This window comes from Rhinopithecus roxellana, chromosome 1 (genome assembly GCF_007565055.1).
Source record: "Rhinopithecus roxellana isolate Shanxi Qingling chromosome 1, ASM756505v1, whole genome shotgun sequence".
Lineage (NCBI taxonomy): Eukaryota > Metazoa > Chordata > Mammalia > Primates > Cercopithecidae > Rhinopithecus > Rhinopithecus roxellana.
The window spans coordinates 69,008,193-69,022,950 of NC_044549.1; positions in this window are offsets into that span (position 1 = coordinate 69,008,193).

The following is a 14,758-nucleotide window of genomic DNA, read 5'->3' on the forward strand; positions in this document are numbered from 1 at the left end:
AAGGCTGACCCTGGTATAGGGGCATTTGAGTTCACCATACGGAATGCCCTTCTTTCACAGCAAGTTGTTTAGAAACACCAAAAAATCCATGAGGTCATTCTTTTTCATGTCCATCTTAGCACCTGTACTTTTAGCCTTAAGTATTATATCATTGGTAAGGAAATCCACTTAAAAAAAAAAAAAGTGTGACAAATTCAGCTAAAAAAAAAAAAAAAAAAAAAAAAAAACTCAGCTCTAGAAGAGAAAATGAATGTTATAGTTTTGTTTCCCTTCCTGATACAGCATTTCAGAGCTAGTCCTTAGAAAATTGGAAAAGAGGACAGATTTTGCTTTAGTTCTTCAGTTGGTCTTCTTTCTGCTGTTTCCTTCTGGGAAGAACTATTCAGTACTCTGTATAGGGAAAGAAAGCGACAACTAGAAGTCTGGAGATTAAATTATTAAGTATTTATTGAGTTCTTAATGTTTGCCAGGCATTGCGCTGGAGGGCGAAGATAAACGGTAAACAAAATAGACAAGGTCCCTGCCCTCATGGAGCTTACAGGCTAGTGAGTTATCAATTGTAAGCACGGGCGAGTCACTTAATCACTGGAAACATCAGTTTCCTCACCTCTTAAGTGGAGATCTTAAATCCTCCTCTATCTTTTTTTCTTTTTTCTTTTTTTTTTTTTTTTGAGACGGAGTCTCACTATGTCACCCAAGCTGGAGTGCAGTGGCCGGATCTCAGCTCACTGCAAGCTCCGCCTCCCGGGTTCACCCCATTCTCCTGCCTCAGCCTCCCGAGTAGCTGGGACTACAGGCGCCCGCCACCTCGCCCGGCTAGTTTTTTGTACTTTTTAGTAGAACGGGGTTTCACCGTGTTAGCCAGGATGGTCTCGATCTCCTGACCTTGTGATCCGCCCGTCTCGGCCTCCCAAAGTGCTGGGATTACAGGCTTGAGCCACCGCGCCCGGCCAAATCCTCCTCTATCTAACAGGGTTACAAGATAAGAAATAGGAGATATATTTAGGAGGACTAGGATATATGGCTATGTTGTGAAAATTCTGGTTCATTAAACTGTCAAGTGTTATTGATGCTATTCTTCATGAGATATTCATATTTATACCCCTTATTATTAAAATGTGTTTCTCAGTACAATATAAAGACTGAGGCTTCCTTGCTAACTTTTAAAAGCAAAGAGCTTTCAAAACTCTCCTGAAGTGTCATTTAAATTTAAAAGAAGCTTAGAAACTAATGTTTAACTCAAGATAATAACATTTATCTTCTCAAATTGAAGTAAGTATAATCCTTAGGGTATATAGTAGTATACCTGGGGGTATAATATACAGAGATACAGCCTTATTTGATGATAAATAATTTAAGTCATTGTGTTTTTTTAAATGAAAACAATGAGATACTGTCTTGGTCCATTTTCTGTTGCTCATAACTGAATACCTGAAACTGGTTAATTTATACTGAAAATGAATTTATTTCTTATGGTTATGAAGGCTGAGAAGTCCAAGGTCCAAGTCCATGGGGGCCTGAGAAGCAAGCTCCAAGGCTGAGAAGTCTGAGAAGTCCAAGAGGCTACACATCTGGCGAGGGTCTGCTTGCTGGTGGGGACTCTGCAGAGTGCTGAGGTGGCAGTGTATGGTGAGGGGTCTGAGTATGCTAGCTCAGGTCTCTTCCTCTTCGTATAAAGCCACGAGTCCCACTCCCATGATAACCCATTAATCCATTAATCCTTGAACAGATTAATCCATTCGTGAGGGGAGAGCTCTCATGACCCAATCATCTCTCCAAGGTCCCCCCTTCTCAATACTGCCACATTAGGAATTAAATTTCAACACGAGTTTTGGAAAGGACAAATATTGAAGCCATCAGAGATACATTGTAGCTTAAGTGTTAAGTTCATATGATGTTTGAAAATAAAATAGAAACTGTCAAAGACATTTCAAATTTGTGATAGCCTACTGCAAGCTAAGCCTCTAGAACTTTGAGAGGTAATCAATCATTTATACTTTTCCACTCGCAGAGATTCTTTAATGAAAAAGTTTGAGGGATACCAGATTCAAAGTCTGATATAGCTCAAAAAGAGCAATCCTATGTAGGACATACTAAATCAGAAAAACACAAAAGTTCTCCTCCATGTACTCAATATTATGGTTCTCCTCTTGTGTTGATTGATTGTTCTTGATGTTTCAATAGGGAATATTGCATTGCCCAGATGGGGGACGGCTCCCAGTCAGCTGGTCTGGACATTTGAGACAATACGCATGGCACAAAGCAGCAGCTCCTCAGTAATGAGGAGAGATGGCTAATGCTTCCCTGTGCTCAGCTGAACTTCTAGATAATGATTTACCTGTCTCATTTCATCTTATTTTGTAGAGTACAATCATGACATGCTAATAGTTTCAAGAATGCAAATCCTGCCTTTCAAGCTTGCTCAAGAGTTTTCAGAGTTTAAACGTTTTTGTATTCTCCACATGGCCTACTCAACAGTTGTTGGGTATAAAGAATTTTTACCTTTTTAACCAACTATCTAGTCCCATCTTATTCCCTAAAAGTATATTTGCTGGTTCCAGGTAGTGTAGGTATTCTGTAAATAAGCCCAGTTTGAACCTGTCTATGCTTTTTCAATAACAGCATTAACTAGGTCTTTTCCTATTACTTCAACATTTTGGTTAAGGCTTCAAAACTGAGATCAATGGATGATAAGTACACATTCTAAAGAGAGATGTCTGATACTTCCTTATGAGATATTAACAAAAGACAGCAAAACCAATCTAGTGACCACAACCCCATTCAAGGTGGTAAAAAAAAGGCTGGAGATTAATAGAAGGGATTATTTGAAATAAATTCATATGAGGAAGACAAAGAGGGGAGGGAGATATTTGCCACCCTTTCCTTCCTAAAGTATTTGAAGTGCTTGTGAGAAGGGCATCATACTCATTGACTGGAGCTTTCCATCATATCAGAAGTAAAAAGAGGGTTCAGTAAGGATATTCCCATGGTTTGGAGGGGTACAAGAGAGTAAATTCTTAAGCACAAGGTAAATCCCACCATGCTGAAAGAATATTAACCAAGAGAGTCTGCCAAGGTGAGGGGACCCCAGAGGAATAGAAACCCCAACAAGGGATGCTTCCAAAGGTCAGCTGGAGAATATATTAGTTGAATCAGAAGTCCCCACTGGGATGCAAAGAACCCACTATGTACCCCACAAAAGATCCAGAATTTGGTGGTTGCCATGACAAAGACTTCCTTTCCCCTTTCCAAATTCTCCATTAAACCAACCATGGAAGATCCAGAGCCACAGAAGGAGCCTTGGGGAGCAAGGAACATGAAAGAATAGATTGAGCCCTCTTTCTTCCCATTGTGTTTCTGAACAAAGGAATGAAGCTGAGCTAGTGGGAGGGGAGAAGGTTTAACTGAGAGACTGAAGTTTTGATTTAGGGCAGTGCAGGTTTTTAAAACAATACCTTTGGGAGGCCGAGGCAGGTGGATCACGAGGTCAGGTCAGAAGTTCAAGACCAGCTTGGCCAAGACTGAAACTACTGAAACTACTAAAACTACAAAGAAAATTAGCCGGGCAAGGTGGCAGGCACCTGTAATCCCAGCTACTTGGGAGGCTGAGGCAGGAGAATCGCTTGAACCTAGAGGCAGAAGTTGCATTGAGCCGAGATTGAGCCACTGCACTCCAGCCTGGGCGACAGAGTGAGACTCCATAAAAAAAAAAAAAAAAATGCTTGTGAGAAAACTATGCAGTTAAAGAGTAGAGGAGAAGATACAATTATTGAAGGCAATAACTGAGAACTCAAAGATGCTTTCTGAATATATTCTAAATTCAACTGACTCAACAAATGAGTTAATTGCTATAAAATGTTACAATCCTTTGATGATTTATCAATTAAATGCCCTGTCAAATAGTCGGAGTTCCTCTCAGACCCTAACATCAGAAGACCCAATCTTTTTATAACTGGGGAGTGAAAGCTTTGATATACTTTTTAGATGACAAACAGCAGCCCTGAGTATGACAGGAGCGTTTTAAGGGCAAGTAAATGATCTTTTCTTATCAGAACATGCACAGAAATAAAACTGATATTAACCTGAGAGAAAGGTTAAAGATAGAGTTTTCACAATTTGTAATAACCCAAATGCCCACTAGTGGTTAAGTGATAAATGGGTACATAAACTGCAGTATGTCCACATTGTAGGAGAATAAACTGTTATAGAGCTATGTGTGGTGATATGGATGAATCTCACATGTGTAATGTCCAGTGAAAGATGTCAGACACGAGAGTGCATACCACCTGATTCAGTTTACGCAGGGTACAAAAATAAGCGAAAACTAAACTAGAGTTGTGGACGTCGGGAATGGTTAGCCTTGGTGGGAAGCAATGTTTGCAACAGGTACAAAATGGCTTCTAGGAGGCCAGTAACATTTTGTTTCTTGATCTGGTTTTATGAATGTGTTCAGTTGGTAAAAATATGAGTTATACATTTATCATTTGTATACCATTATATACATAAGTTATAATTCAATAAATCATTTAAAAAATCCCCCCTCTCCCTACAACAGTGAATCAACTATTAGAAGTCCAGATGGGGTCAACCTTAAGACTTGGAATAGTAACTGGAAGGGGCAGAAGGGGAATCTGTGGATATATTCACTTTGTGAACATTCATTGAGCTGCACATTTCTGATATGTGTATTTTCCCGTGTGTGTATACTTTTATATTAAAATAATGGAGTACTTGAATCTGAAATTTCAAACTTTTGTTTTAAATAAGACCTCTAAATAAAATGTTACCTATTAGGCCTTTTCCCCTTTACTCATTTAATACAATATCCCTCAGCTTTTCACTAAGCTAAAACATATCAGCAATAATCAAATATTTATTGACCAGAGATCTAGCTTTTTCAATCCATGAAATACTTCTTTGCATCTCTTAATGTGCTTTTCCTTTGACCTGTTGGGATATGAAAATCACCAGGTTGGAGACAACTATATTCCACCTTGCATACCTTTAAAACATCCATATTTCTTATGTGTGATGTGTTCACACAGCTCACTGCTTCTGCAAGTCTTGTAAATATATCAAATTAGAGATTCAAGCACAGCATCTGGGAAGACTTTCACCTATGCAGGTGAGTTGGAAGCCAGCTCACTTCTCAGCTCTTAAAAACCAGGAAAACACCTGGAATGACAGATGGCACATCAATATAACAATCAGGGGCAGATTTAATTTTCTCGGATTAAAGATCCCAGGTTTTAATCTACTAAATACATACAGACAAGGAGAGTAGTTAGAGCCATTTTATCAGATGAGTAATAAGATTCGGTAAATAGAGTCATTTTTACCAGATAACTACATATATGATATAAGCTGGCAACAAATTTATCTGTTGTTGTTGGGTAGATAACCATTTTAATTATGTTATCTTTTTAATGAGGTAGGTAGAAAAAATATACCATTCAGAATAGGGATAGGCTTTAGTAAACATGGACAGAGAAGACAAATACTGCATGTATCTGATTAACTTTCCCATCTGCAAAACTAAATCTGTTGAATGTGTTGCTTTGAAATCAGAAACCACCACATACATTTGAAAAATGTCGAGTCACAGGCCCTATTTTATTCACAGTTACATTGAAACAATCAGAGAAGGACAAAATGATACCCTGTAAAATAGAAATGATGTGTTTTTAATTATCGAGCAGTAAATACAAAGAAGTCATGGAAGAAATAAGAAAAGAGTAAGAAAATTCTTTTGTTTTCTGCTTTAAGCAAAACGTGCTTAGGAGGTGGAGAATATGGCTTCAACCACACAGAAGAAGCCTACTGAAATAATATCAATAAGGGAGAGATGAATAAACAGATGTGAGTGTTCTCTCACCATCTTGGTCTTGTGTTTTTCTTTTTAAATAGTGTTACACAAGGTTGTATTCTATTGTAAAGAACAGTTCTCAAAAGGTTGCTTTTAAGTTTTTATGGTAAGGAAATTAACTAGTTCCTGAAGTGTATTATTAGAGGAAGTATTTTATTGTGATGGGGAAAAAATGATAGGAGAAAAATTCCCTTTCTTAAATTTCTAAAGCTATGGAATCCAGAGGAAGCAATAGTTCAAACAGTTACCCTGTCTATTATCCGGGAAGTCAGTGAGACGTGAAACAAGGACAAACCCCATTTGCCTGGGCAAAGAGCCCAGGAGGAAGTAATTGCCAGTTGAGGCGCAGCTGCAGATAGAAGGTGATCAAATCCAAAGATCAAATGCTTATTTCGTTCTGATAAAAATCATTAAATCACGACTCAACTTACCCCAGGCTCCTGTACACTCAGGAAATGACTATGTATACCATCTGCACATAACCATCCCTTAATACATTAAAATGATGACAGTGACTTCCATTATGAAGTCCCTAGATATGAACAATTTATCAAAATGCAAGTAGGCACCATTCACATTTTATTTAGCCTCCAGAATGAGATTCCATATTTGAACTCAGTACAGGAAATTTCAAAACAAAATCCAAATTTGGGAGAACTGAGATTCTCAAGTGAAAAGTTTCTACCAACTTTTTGAATATAATATTCTTCATTTGACAGTAATTTTTTCCCATTGTCTTGACTACAGGTAAAATTTCTAAATGATTATCGTAAATTCCTTGGTAGAAATAGAATCGTAAACTGACAAAGAACTATTTTTAAACCTTGAGAATATTTTCTTCACTATGAAAAGTATTCATAAAATGTCTGCAAAGCAAAGAGACATCTGATACCTTGAGCTCCAGAAAATAATAGCTGAAAAAAATTCCATATTATTTTCATATCTAAAAAGCTGGAACTAGATGGGAAGTCTGGAGCTGCTTCCACCCAAAGACAGGATAAGAGGTTAAAGCATGGCCAGGCATGGTCGCTCATGCCTGTAATCCCAACACTTTGGGAGCCCCAGGCGGGTGGATCACGAGGTCAGAAGATAGAGACCATCCTGGCTAACACGGTGAAATCCTTTCTCTACTAAAAAATACAAAAAATTAGCCGGGTGTGGTGGTGGGCGCCAAGACTGCATCACTGCACTCCAGCCTGGGCGACAGAGCGAGACTCGGAGCGAGACTCCATCTCAAAAAAAAAAAAAAAAAAAAAAAAAAAAATAGAGGTTTAAAGCATTTGTGTGTTTATGTGTGCGTATGTGTGTGTGCGTCTGTGCAGTGAACTGGCTTTGTTTGGTTTTGTGGCATCTGTCAGTTACTTCAAATTTGCAGATGATTCACAAAGTTTTAACTGTAGTCTCTGAGCTCTCCTAATATCTAGACTCTATTATCTTGTGTGTCTCAAAGACGGCTACAACCCAACTTGTTCCACACTAAACTCAAGGTTTCCCACACCTTTCACTGATGTCTTCCTTCTTCTCACCACAGGGCCTCTGGTAATGCTACCCTTTGATTGTCCTTTCTTCGCTTAGTTAACACCTACTTATTCTTCAGACCTCAGCTCAAATGTAATTTCCTCAGGAGAGCCTTCTTTAACTCTATAACTAGGTTAGATTTTTCTGTTATACACTGTTATTTTCACTGTGAAACTTTTTTTCCATAGCACTTGTCAAGCTGCAGTTTTACATCTATTTGTGTCATTAGATTTGTGTTTGAATCTCCTATGAAATTGGCATAGTATCTTGCACACACATGCACTATAAATATTTGTTGAATGAATGAATGAGTGAATGACCACATGAGTAAATTGTCCTTTAGTCTGTGGCAAATACCAAGGTGAAGCTGATCTCCGCATCTAGTCTCTGTGGTGGCCATGAAAATGTGCCTCTCAACTTTGGGTAATGGCTAGCATCACTGACTTATGACCCCTATGGAAGATGCAACGTTAAAGGCATTGTGCCTTTCTTCTAGTTTGTATTATGAGAATATTTATCCTTTGTATCTAGTCCATATTTTATACATTGCTACTGTGTGATATTGAGTTATATGTCATCTGCTTTGCACTTCAGGCAGAACATACCTAGTACTGTGCAACTTAATGAGATATTTAGGATGAAAAACTTAGCATGATGTGTAGGATATACTAAGAGCTATCACCATCACTATCACCAAGATCACCATCATTGCCACTCTTCTTTTCTTTGGTGGGCTCTGTCCTTCTCCAAAATGAGGAATTAGCTAGGCAAAAAGGACTTTCTTACCTATTTACTTCTCTGACCTCCAGAAGAGATTCTGCAATTGTTTCTGGGGGTTGAAGGGACACAATTTGACTAAATACTAGCCAATAGTAAGGAATATTCTCCTTTTTTGCAAACAGCCTTTTCATTTAATTCTATTCATTGATCAAATACAAGTCCAGACAAGCAGAGGTTTGTTATTGTTCCATTATTTGCCAACCTGAGCTGATCAAAATTTATGGTTATATCAAGCAGATAATAGTGCTTTAGACACAAGAGACAAAGTCTTGTTAGGATTCCTCATGGTATAGTACAGTTTTTCTGTGACTTAACCCTGATTTCCAAGAAATCAAGCTACATTGCTTTTGCATCACTTGGTCCCTGTGGAATAATTCCAATATTTTCAAATTTATCTCTTTGGCTGTGCAGAAACATTGTTCAATAGCCCTCGTTACTAAAATTTGCTTTTAATTTTAGTAGTGTTAGAAGGGATATTGGAGCTTGGATAATAATGTCAAAATGACTGTTATTCCCAGTGAAAGAATCTCAGTGAAAATATTTTAGTCCTTTAATGTTTTCTTGATTTTCTGTCTTTGTGGCTCGCTTCTCTGCAGGAGCACATGCCCTTCCCAGAGAACTCAACGCAGGGCACTGAGCTACTCACCAGAAAGGAAAGATTTCCTTTTTCCATCTGTCTGTAGAATATGTAGGCATTAAGTACATCTTGTCTTCTTCAAGTCCCAGGGGAATGAAAACACCTGTCACAATTTTTTTTTTTCTAATTGAGAAAGATGATGGCTGTGAGCATCCAGTAGGAGGAAAACTAGAGTTGAAAAGAAGAAACAGAAAAAGATTTAAGGGATTATTCCTTTTCATTAGGAATATTATACATATAATATTAATTGAATCTTTAAAAATGTTAAAATTATTACCTGTGGGTGGTAGAAAACTAGGAACTTATTTTTCTTCCTTCAATTTTCTGTGTTTTAATGTAGTAGTTAGGAGGTAGCAATCTAGGAGGTAAGTGGGAAGAATTGGTAGTGGGTCTAGAAATTAGAGTTTAATAGGATCAGGCTCTCTGATTAATTTTCTACTCTTTCCAGGGCTATGAAAGTTTGAAGTACTGTTCTTCTGAAAAAGTGGTCCAAAGCTCTGCTATGTATAATCTCCAGATTTATCCTGTACCTGATAATATATATGTATTTTTTCTTCAAATACATTAGAGCCATACTCTGTATTTTCACTGAAAAATGAAACTGAGATTCTAAAGAGTAAGAGCCAATTCACATGCATAAGTTTTAATTCAGGGTATGTTGCTCAGGTGGGAAAAATATGTTTACTTCTAAACTTTTTATTTAATCGCATTCATAAAGAAATCTAGTGCTATGAATGCCACAAGATTTTAATGTATGTTACAATACTCATTGATATATTAGAACTAAAAAGCATACATCAGCAAAGGATTAATTATAGATTTTTTTATTTAGAATAAATTATTGCCAACCAACCACTAGAAAATGTGAGAAATTCTCACTTAACTCTTGATTGAAAGGGGAAATTGAAATATAATCAAAGACTATCTATAAAACAATGATGATAAAGATAAGACCTAAGAGTACAAATAAGGCTATGCTCAGTGACAAAAAAAAATCACACACAAATACATCAAACAAGAGACTGAAATAAATGATTTGGGCTTTTTTAGTATTAAAAGGTCAGGAAAAAATCCACAAACTAAACTTAAGAAAGCAAAAGTTAAAAAGTTATGGACAAATAAAAATAAGTTACAAGGAAGAAACCAAAGAGGAAGATAACTGAAAAACAGTTAAAACAAAAATCAATGACCAGCCAGGAATGATGATGAGATAAGCCAGTGGGTACACTAAGAATTTAAAACAGGAGACAGCATTAATAGGCACAAATGAAGTGAGGGGAAACACCCTAACATACAATACAAATAAAGAGAAATTTTTAAATTTCCAGGCAAATAATAATGGTATTTGGCTAAAATAAATAATTTTCTGATAAAATATGACACACAACATTAACCCCAAGAAAGACAGATAAGTTAACAAACCCATAATAATAAATGTAATTTAGAAAATCTCTGAATAGTAGCAAATAGAATTCGTCAATAAATTTAAACAATAAGGATTCTCAATCAAATAGAGTTTATCTCAGGAATACAAGATTATTTCTACTGAAAGAACTTAATTAATATAGTTCATTACATTAATAGGTCAAAAGAGGAAAAAACATGATCATTTCAATAAGTATTCAAGAGCCATCTGACCCAGAAAAACCACTATTTCTGATTTAAGTATATGTTTGTAACAAAATACAAATTCAGTGTTCTTCAAATTAATATATTACCATTTAAGTATTTTTATATTAACAAAATGATACTCAAGATCATCTAGAAAACATTTGAAAATATTCAGAAGAATTCTATAAAATAAACAAAATGATATGGCTCCAACCTATGAGAGAATATGACATTATGCAATGAGAATAATTAAAATAATTATGTACTATGGAAGAAACAGGCTGAACAATAAGAGCAAACAGAGAGTCAAGAAATGGACAAACACACCTGGGAATTTAGTACATGATTAAGGTTCAAATATGGTGTGAAAAGATGGTGGTATAATCATTGATTGACTAAATGGAAAAATATACTATGTCACTCACTGATTTTATTTCAAAATAAATTCCATGGAACCCAGAAGATGTCAGAGAAAACTTCATAAACCATAAATAAAAATGCCAATGCAGATTTCGAGACAACCTTGAAAGCAAATACAGTGTTCAAAATAATTGATTTTAAAAACTGTATTCAATTCATTTTATTTATTGATTTTTTACTTTTATTTTAGGTTCAGGGGTACAGGTGAAGGTTTGTTACATAGGTAAACTCATGTTATGGGGGTCTGTTGTACAGATTATTTTATCACCAAGGAATTAAGCCTAGTACCCATAGTCACCTTTTCTGCTCTCCCTCCTCCCACCCTCCACTTTCAACTAGACCCCAGTGTCTCATGTTTCCTTATTTGTGTTCATAAGTTCTTATTTAGTTCCCACTTAGAAGAGAGAACATGTGGTATTTGGTTTTCTGTTCCTGTATTAGTTTGCTAAAGACAATGGCCTCCAGTTCCAACCATGTTTCTGCCAAATACATGATTTTGTTCTTTTTTATGGCTGAATAGTATTCCATGGTGTACATGTACAACACTTTCTTTATCCGATCTGTCTCAATTTATTTTAGGTATAATTTCAAATACCTAGTTCTTCCTGAAGCTTTTTAAGATCATTTAAACATAGTCCTATTCGTCTATTATCTAATCAAGTACATTTAAGGTTTTTGCTTGCAAACAAACATTTTAACATTTTAAGCTACATTTATAAATTTGATAAATCCAACTAGATTTTTAGAATCTCAAAAGTCTTACTAGCTTATGAAACTTTCATGGGTACTTAAATAAGTCTTGTAATTGTAGTAAGTTAAACTTTTAAGTGTGGAAAGTCATATGTTACTGACAATGTTCCAGATTATCTTACTAACATTTCCACTTAGAATAACAATTCTCAATCAAAGGATGATTCAGCTAAGCATTTTATGGGAACCACAAGCTAGTTTGTGACTCTACTAAGTCCAGATTCATTCAGATAAGTCCTTAAAACAAAAGCATTGCTAATATAGGTTATATTTACTTCATCATCTCTGTATTTAATTTTACACTTATTTGGAGTTAAAATAGACTTTCCTACTAAGGATGCAATGGGGCCGGGCGCGGTGGCTCATGCCTGTAACCCCAGCACTTTGGGAGGCCGAGGAGGGTGGATCATGAGGTCAGGAGTTTGACACCAGCCTGGCCAACATGGTAAAACCCTGTCTCTACTAAAGATACAGAAATTAGTCGGGTGTGGTGGTGGATGCCTGTAATCCCAGCTACTTGGGAGGCTGAGGCAGGAGAATTGCTTGAACCCGCGAGGCAGAGGTTGCAGTGAGCCAAGACAGCGCCACTGCACTCCAGCCTAGGTGACAGAGCAAGACTCTGTCTAGGGGAGAAAAAAAAGGCAGTGGGTCAATCCAAATTATTTGGGGATGGTCTTAAGCAAAGAATTTTTAGGATACATCATTCCAGTTGACTAACAATAAATACTGGCCAGAAATTTGGGTGATCTGGGGTTTCAGAGACAGTGCAATTTTTCTTAGGATAATAAAGAAGCTCAATTTTAAAATATTTAGGCCAATAGGAAATATTAATCCCTGCTCTCATCCCTAAGAGTCAAGTCATCCAGTACTGAATTTTCAAGTTATGATTAGACTGTACTACTTCAAAAAGCCAGTATCTGACACTCTTCACTCGTTCAATTGGATTCTGCTTCTCTTTAGGTCTCTTACAATATTTAAGTGACATACTCTTAGGTTCTGCATGTCTCTCTTGGCTTTGTGTAGTTTCAGGTCACCATTTTATAGGGTCCTTTTCCCTAATGCATGCACTTTCTCCCTCTGTGAAGCACTGTTTTATACCTTCTCCTCCATTCTCAAACCTTCAACACTTGTTCCACTGACTTCACTCTGAGTTGAAGACCTTTCCTATAGTAAAACTGAGTTCACTGAGAAAAACCAAGTGATCAGAAAAGAACTCACAGACTCTCCAAACCACACTCCCCACCTTTGAGCATCTGCCTCTACATTATTCAGGTGAACTATCATACCATGTTACTCAATATGAACCCCTCTCCTCTCCTGCCTATTCAAGCATTAATCCAGCAGTTCTTCCCTCTCCCTTTCTCACATTATCATTTTCTCTCTCTCTACCAGATATTCCCCATCAGCATTTTAAAATGCTGTGATTTTTTTTTCCATCTTCAAAAAGAACCCTCTCAATCCCACTTCCTTTGCCAGGCCAGCTATTTCTCTATTTCTATGCTCTTCTGCAGCAAAACCTCTTGAAATAATTGTTTACGCTTGTCATTTCCATTTTTTCTCTTGTTTTCTCTTAAATCCACTTCAATCAGGCTTTTGCCTTCGCTATTCAATTTAAACTCCTTTTCTCAAGGTCACCAATGACTTTCATGTTGCCAGATCTCACAGACAAGTGTCAGTCCTCATCTTGATCTATTATCAGCATTTGACAGGGCTAATCACTCTCCTCTCTGGTACACTACATGTTGTTTACAGGCAACCTACATTCCTGGTTTTTATCCCATCTCACATACTGTTTTGCTCAGTCTCCTTTGTTATTTCCTCAACTTCTCCTTAGCCTCCTAATATTGGAGTACTCAGGTTCCAGGTAGCATATTATTAACATTTACTTTCTTAGTGATCACCCAGTCTATGGACTTTAATGTATAATTTTCCACAGCTAGATTATTACAAAAGTTATTTTTCCAGCCCAAACTATTCTTTTAATCTTTAAACTCATAAATCTAACTGCATAGGTGGTACCTCTCCTAACTATAGGGTTAACAGATAGCTGAAACTCAGCATATCCAAAATGAAAGTCTCTAATCACCCCCAACACCTACCCCACCCACATCCTTTCACCATCTCAGTTGATTATAACTCCATCCTGGTAGTTGTTAAGGACAAAAATCAAGGAGCCATTCCTGATGTCTCTTTTCTCCTCATACCCCACAATTAACTGATCAAGAAATCACTCTACCTATATGATCAAAATATATCTAGAATCTGCCTATTTCTCTCCTTGCTATCATCCTGTTCTAATCCACTGGAGAGACGTCTGCAATGGTCGCTCACCTGTCTCTAGTTTCTATCTTTATTCCCCTACATTTTACCCCTATTCTCTTCTATTCCTGATGGAGCTGTCTAAAATGCAGACTCCTCATTTCACTCAGAATAAAGTCATCACACAGAAGTCCTGAGTAATATGTGATCTCCCCCATCCCCATACCTTTTTGACTCCATTTCCTATAACTATCCTCGTAGCTAATGTGGCTCCAGTAACATTCCCTGCTTGGTATTCCTGTGGCCTGCCAGGCAGCCTTGGGTCCTTCGCCCAGGCACTCCTTTTAAGTAAAATGCAACTCCCTTAGATGTCCACTTGGTAAATTTCCCCACACTCTTCAGGTTTCTGCTCAAGTCTTGCTTTCTTAATGACTATCCTGAACTCCCTATTTAATAGTATGACCTACCTTTACCATGACACCCACTGTGCACCCCCAATTCCCATTAGATAGGTCTACCTTCCCTGTCCTCCATAACGGTTACTTTCTATTATACCACATAACTTTTTTCTACAGGTACTCATCGTGCATATTGCTACTGCCCTCTTTTTCATTTGAATCAAGCTCCATGAGCACAGGAATATTTTTCCTTTTTGTTCACTGAGGTATCCTAAGCACCTAGGATAGTAATTGACATGTAGTTGGCACTTAAAAAATTTGATGATTAATGAATTAATTCTTAGGGCAGAATATTTGTTGTATTTAACTTTTAAAAAAATTCTGTGGTAAAAATTAGAACAAGTTAAAAGGCCTAATGACAAACTGGCAGGACAGATACAGGACCAATTTCCTTTTAATACATAAAGAATTCTTACAATTTAATAAGAAAAAGGCAAAGGAAGATGGCAGAGTAGGTGA